The sequence below is a fragment of the Prionailurus bengalensis genome, chromosome B4 (genome assembly GCF_016509475.1).
Source record: "Prionailurus bengalensis isolate Pbe53 chromosome B4, Fcat_Pben_1.1_paternal_pri, whole genome shotgun sequence".
NCBI lineage: Eukaryota > Metazoa > Chordata > Mammalia > Carnivora > Felidae > Prionailurus > Prionailurus bengalensis.
In genome coordinates this window covers 42,495,556-42,502,373 of record NC_057358.1, presented here as the reverse complement: position 1 = coordinate 42,502,373, position 6,818 = coordinate 42,495,556, and the positions used below count along the sequence as shown (strand labels likewise).

At 41.7% G+C, this 6,818-nt stretch overlaps 1 protein-coding gene across 3 annotated transcripts in view; it reads left to right on the top strand.

Annotated features, from left to right (window-relative positions):
• The first annotated feature begins 1,093 nt into the window (after positions 1-1,093).
• Positions 1,094-6,818, top strand: part of CLEC4A (C-type lectin domain family 4 member A) — a 40,611-nt gene continuing 34,886 nt past the window's right edge. For 2 of the 3 annotated variants that reach the window (XM_043561468.1, XM_043561466.1), the window contains exon 1: positions 1,572-2,263. The gene's annotated coding sequence lies outside the window, so the exon portion shown is untranslated. Of the gene's footprint in view, positions 1,411-1,571; positions 2,264-6,818 lie in introns of those variants that run through there. The other variant, XM_043561467.1, reaches the window with a different exon arrangement.

Here is a 6,818-nt window from a genome sequence, read left to right as displayed (position 1 = left end):
CTTGTCATCTTTTTTCTTTTTGCTCTCTAGATTTCATTTCATCTATCTTCTAGATCAAAATTCTTTGTTCTACTTGGTGAAGGCTGCTGTTGAAGCTTTCTGTTGAATGTCTTCAGTGATAATTCTTCAGCTACAAAATTTCTGATTTTTTCTTATGATCTCTGTTGGACTTCTTTTTTCTTGTATTGTTTTTCTTATATGAAATTGTTTCTCCCAGTTCTCTTACAGCTCTCTGAGCATCTTTAGAACAATTATTTTGAATTCTTTGTCAGGTAATTCCTAGATCGCCATTTCTTTGGGGCTAGTTACTAGAGGTTTACTGTACTTCCCTGCATATTTCCCTGATTCTTCATTATCCTTGTAGCCTAGTATAGTTGTCTGAATATTTGAAGAAACAGCCCCTCTTCTAGACCTATGGCCTAACTTCCCTAAGGGAAGGCATTTGTCTGTGGGTGGGCATATGCTAGAGCATGCTATGACCCCAGTTCTAGTGGTGCAGGGTGCCAACTGCTGGGATGTGTAGTTGTGCCATAGATGGGGTGGGGCATGATGTGTCTTTGGCTCAGACCGTTGGGGTCCACGGCATTGACACTCCTTTTTGACACTTGTTTTGGAGACCCCGGCAGTTTGGGCCAGGGCAGGCAGTGGTGGTGGCTGGGGCTTGTGGTATGCACACACTTGGCTGTGGGGACCAGCTGTGAGAGCCAGTTAAGCAGTGAGGACCAGTTGCAGCCACATGGAGTAGTGGGGGCCAGGGCAGGCCGCAAGGGTGGGAGCCAGCTTTGGGCTCACCGGCAACAGCCTGGGCCGTTGGTGCGTTCTCCTCTAGTTGCATGGTCTCCCCCTCTGGGTGTGTGCACGGTAGTGGTGGCCAGTGATAGGCATCAGGCTGGCCACGTGCAAGTGCATCAGGCTGGCCACGTGCAAGCTACACTTCAGTGCACACATGACGTTTGGGGTAATCCTCTGGGGTCCATGCTAGCATCTTGTATTGGAACAGCTGCAGAGGCCATGGTTGACTGCTGGTGTGGTTCAGGGGCTCTGGTGGGGGGTGGGGGTGGTGTGCACGGAGAGGTGTTGGAACGGGGAGGGACTCGGATGTCTGGTGTCAGCAAATGTGAGTATCTGTGAGGCAAACGCTGGTGAAATCTACAGGGAGTCTGCCGTGGTCGTTAGTTTTTGCAGTGGCACAATCTGGGTTTTCTGCGGATCATGTCGCCGAGCTGTGAAATGTGACCCGTGACCATGTGTGGCTGCTGTTGGTAGCTTCTGCTTTTCTTCCTTGTTCCTAGCTGATGCTATGCAACTCGGCTCTGCCAGTCTGGGTGGGTTGAAACTGAAGTGAGACCTTCTTGGAGCGCTCTGAAAGGCTAGGGAGGCTGATCATTCACCCCATGTTTCCCTTTCCTGGTAAGGAGAACTCTTTCCAGCTGGCAAGAACCCTCTTGGTGCTGAGCAGTGTTGCCTTGGGTGGTCCGGGGTGGGAGGGTGGGAAAGTGCAGGCAAAATGAAGCTGTTTGTTCTCTTCCTGTGTGGTTATTCTCAGGTTTTTTGTTCCACTGTGTTGCTAAAGTTTCTGAAGTAGACTTCACAGCTCTCCTAGAGCAGTTTTTTTTGTTCATGGATAGCTGTTGATCTTTGCGGGGGGACCGAGGCTGGGAATCTCAACGGGTCACCCGTTTTGGTGATGTGAAAAATAATTATTCAGTTCCTTTATATCTGATGGAACAAGATATTCCAGATTCCTCTTGTTCTTAACTACTGGTTTTTCTTTTTTGATCTAACGCCCCGGGAGAGAGGTATTACTGATCGGTGGTCTGTGCTTTGCTGTGTCCAAGCTTTTTAGTTTGCTGCAGCCCCACTTGTTTATTTTTGCTTTTGTTGCCTTTGCTTGTGTGTCAAATAACATTATTGTGTTATATACTTGGCAGTTGTTAAGAGTGTAGACCAGTCACGTGAAGGGATGGATGTGTTAACTAACCCTATGGTAGTATTCATTTTCCAATATATATGTGTATCAAATCATTACCGTATACATCTTAAACTTACATTTTTTATATTTCAATAGTATCTCCACAAAGCTGGAAAAAATGACAGATACTGTATGATCTCATTTATATGTGGAATCTAAAGAAACTGAACTCATAGAGTGAATCATGGTTGCCAGGGACCGGGAGCCAAGGGAAATAGAGAGATGTTGGTCACAGGGTGCACACTGCCAGCTCTAAGATTAACGAGTTCTGGAGATCTACTGTATAGCATTGTGAGTATAGTCTGATATTGTCAAATACTGTGTTATATAATTGAAATTTGCTAAGAGAATGGATTTTAAATGTTTTCACTACAAAAAAAGAAAGGGCAATTATATGAAGTTATGGAGGTATTTACTAACTCTGTTGTAATAATTTCACAATATATCCATATATCAAATTATCACATTGTACACCTTAAACTTACACAAAGTTATATGTCCATTTTTATCTCAAAGCCTGAAGAAAAGTACAAATAAAGGTGAATTATTACATTAATCTATGCTCAGGAGCTTAGACATAGCTTGGTGATGTTAATCAGATGTGTCTTTGCTGTTTATGTATTTATTTTTGTGAGAGAGAGAGAGAGAGAGAGAGAGAGAGAGCGCGAGTGCTCACATGTGCACAAGCAGGGGAGGGACAGAGAGAGAGGGAGATACAGAATCGGAAGCAGGCTCCAGGCTCTGAGCTGTCAGCACAGAGCCTGATATGGGACTTGAACCCACAGACTGTGAGATCATGACCTGAGCTGAAGTCGGATGCTTAACCGACTGAGCCACCCAGGTGCCCTAAAAAGTTAAAAAAAAAAATTTTTTTTTCAACGTTTATTTATTTTTGGGACAGAGAGAGACAGAGCATGAATGGGGGAGGGGCAGAGAGAGAGGGAGACACAGAATCGGAAACAGGCTCCAGGCTCTGAGCCATCAGCCCAGAGCCTGACGCGGGGCTCGAACTCCCGGACCGCGAGATCATGACCTGGCTGAAGTCGGACGCTTAACCGACTGCGCCACCCAGGCGCCCCCTTTTTTTTTTAATTTTTTTTTTCAACGTTTATTTATTTTTGGGACAGAGAGGGACAAGTTTTTTTTAAATGTTTATGTGTTTTTGAGAGAGAGAAGGAGAGAGAGTGTGATCAGGGGAGGGACAGAGAGAGGATCCCAAGCAGGTTCCACACTGTCAGCAAGGAGCTCGACGTGGGGCTCCATCCTATGAACGGTGAGATCGTGACCTGAGCTGAAATCAAGAGTCGGACGCTTAACCCACCGAGCCACCCAGGTGCCCCAAGTTAGCTGCTTCTTGCCAAGAGTATGCTTCACTGGAATTATTCAGGGGGAAACTCTAAGGGGCTGATTCTGAGATATTTTCTTGGCAGGAGGAGGAGTATCTTTGAGTCATTGGCAGGTTGCCACAACCTATATTTAGTTGCATGGGACTTCTGCAAAAATAATATTCAGCAATAGGGGGACTGGAGACACACAGTTTTTCCATTTCTCACCAACCACCACATAAACTCCATCTTTTTAAAATCCAAATCCTTGTCCGAAAAATAAATAAACGTTGAAAAAAAAAATGTTCAATGAAATAAAATCCAAATCCTTAATATTTTTATAGGTTCCAAGGAATCAAAATTTTTGATTCAAAAGAGATTTAATGACAGTTTTGTAGAAAACATCCATAACATCTTTGAAAGATAGTTATCCAATATCTGCTTCAGTAGCTCACTCTTTGAAAGATAACCTTTTATGTATGTATGTATGTACATATGTATTTGCAAGAAGTAGCCGTTTATTTTTATATATGTATTTATTTTTTAAAATATAATTTCCTGTCAAGTTAGCTAACATACAGTGTATACAGTGTGCTCTTGACTTTGGGAGTAGATTCCCATGATTCCTTGCTTACATACAACACCCAGTGCTCATCCCAACAAGTGCCCTCCTCAATGCCCATCACCCATTTTCCCCTCTCCCCCGCACCTCCCCCCCCCCCCCATCAGCCCTCAGTTTGTTCTCTGTATTTAAGAGTCTCTTATGGTTTGTTTGCCTCCCTCTCTGTTTGAAACTATTTTTTTCCCTTTACCTTCCCTCATGGTCCTCTGTTAAGTCTCAAATTCCACGTATGAGTGAAAACATATGATATCTGTCTTTCTCTGACTTATTTCACTTAGCATAATGCCCTCCAGTTCCATCCGCGTTGTTGCAAATGGCAAGATTTCATTTTTTCTCATTGCCAAGTAGTATTCCATTATATATATAAACCACATTTTCATTATCCATTCATCAGTTGATGGACATTTGGGCTCTTTCCATAATTTGGCTATCGTTGATAGCACTGCTGTAAACATTGGGGTACATGTGCCCCTATGAATCAGCACTCCTGTATCCTTTGGATAATTTCCTAGTAGTGCTATTGCTGGGTCGTAGGGTAGTTCTATTTTTAATTTTTTGCAGAGCCTCCACACTTTTCTGGCTGCACCAGTTTGCATTCCCACCAACAGTGCAAGAGGGTTCCCTTTTCTCCACATCCTCGCCAGCATCTGTTGTTTCCTGAGCTGTTAATTTTAGCCGCTCTGACGGGTGTGAGGTGATATCTTAATGTGGTTTTGACTTATATTTCCCTGATGGTGAGTGATGTTGAGCGTCTTTTCATGTGTCTATTTGTCATCTGGATATCTCCTTTGGATAAGTGTCTATTCATGTCTTCTGCCCATTTCTTCACTGGATTACTTGTTTTTCGGGTGTTGAATTTGGTAAGTTCTGTATAGATTTTGAATACTAACCCTTTATCTGATATGCCATTTGCAAATATCTTCTCTCATTCCTTTAGTTGCTCTTTAGTTTTGTTGATTGTTTCCTTTGCAGTGCAGAAGCTTTTTATCTTGATGAGGTCCCAATAATTTATTTTTGCTTTTTTTTTCCTTTGCCTTCAGAGATGTGTGGAGTAAGAAGTTGCTGTGGCTGAGGTCAAAGAGGTTGTTGCCTGTTTTCTCCTCTAGAGTTTTGATGGTTTCCTGTCTCACATTTAGGTCTTTTATCCATTTTGAGTTTATTTTCGTGTATGGTGTAAGAAAATGGTCCAGTTTCATTCTTTTGCATGTTGCTGTCCGGTTCTCCCAGCACCATTTGCTAAAGAGACTGTCTTTTTTCTGTTGGATACTCTTTCCTGCTCTGTCAAAGATGAGTTGGCCTTACATTCGTGGGTACAATTCTGGGTTCTCTATTCTATTCCATTGGTCTATGTCTGTTTTTGTGCCAATACCACACTGTCTTGATGATTGTAGCTTTGTAGTAGAGGCTAAAGTCTGGGATTGTGATGCCTCCTGCTTTGGTTTTCTTTTTCAACATTACTTTGGCTATTCAGGGTCTTTTGTGGTGCCATACAAATTTTAGGATTGTTTGTTCTAGCTCTGAGAAGAATGCTGGGGCAATTTTGATTGGGATTGCATTGAATGTGTAGATTGCTTTGGGTAGTATTGACATTTTAACGATATTTGTTCTTCCAATCCATGAGCATGGAATGTTTTTCCATTTCTTTGTGTCTTCCTCAATTTCTTTCGTAACTTTTCTATAGTTTTCAGCATACAGATCTTTTACATCTTTGGTTAGGTTTATTCCTAGGTATTTTATGGTTCTGGTGCAGTTGTAAATGGGACCAACTTCTTGATTTCTCTTTCTGTTGCTTCGTTATTGGTGTATAGAAATGCAACTGATTTCTGTACATTGATTTTGTATCCTGTGACTTTGCTGAATTCATGTATCAGTTCCAGCAGTTTTTTGGTGGAGTCTTTTGGGTTTTCCATGTAAAGTGTCATGCCATCTGTGAAAAGTGAAAGTTTGACTTCTTTTTTGCCAATTTGGATGCCATTTTGTTTTTTGATTATTGAGGCTAGGACTTCCAACACTATGTTAAACAACAATGGTGAGAGTGGACATCCCTTTCGTGTTCCTGATCTTAGGGGGAAAGCTCTCAGTTTTTCCCCATTGAGGATGATATTAGCGGTGGGCTTTTCATATATGGCTTTTCTGATGTTAGGGTATGTTCCTTCTATCCTGACTTTCTTGAGGGTTTTTATTAAGAAAGGATGCGTTTTGTCAAATGCTTTTTCTGCATCTATTGACAGGATCATATGGTTCTTATCCTTTTTTCTACTAATGTGATGTATTGATTGAAAGTGTTGAACCAGCCCTGCAGACCAAGAATGAATTCCACCTGATCATGGTGAATAATTCTTTTAATATACTGTTGAATTCAATTTGCTAGTACTTGTTGAGAATTTTTGGTTCCATGTTCATCAGGAATATTGGCCTGTAATTCTCCTTTTTAGTGGGTTCTCTCTTTGGTTTGGGAATCAAGGTAATGCTGATTTCATAGAATGAGTCCGGAAGCTTTCCTTCTATTTCTGTTTTTTTGGAATGGCTTGAGAAGGATAGGTATTATCTCTGCTTTAAATGTCTGGTAGAATTCCCTTAGGAAGCCATCTGGTCCAGGACTCATTTGTTGGGAGATTTTTGATAACTGGTTCAATTTTCTTTGCTGGTTATGGGCCTGTTCTAATTTTCTATTTCTTCCCATTTGAGTTTTGGTAGTATGTGGGTATCTAGGAATTTGTTCATTTCTTATAGGTTGTCCAGTGTGTTGACATATCATTTTTCACAGTATTCTCTAATAATTGTTTGTATTTCTGTGGTGTTGGTTGTGATCTCTCCTCTTTCATTTGTGATTTTATCTATTTGGGTTCTCTCCCTTCTCTTTTTGAAAAGTCTGGCTAGGGGTTTATCAGTTTTGTTT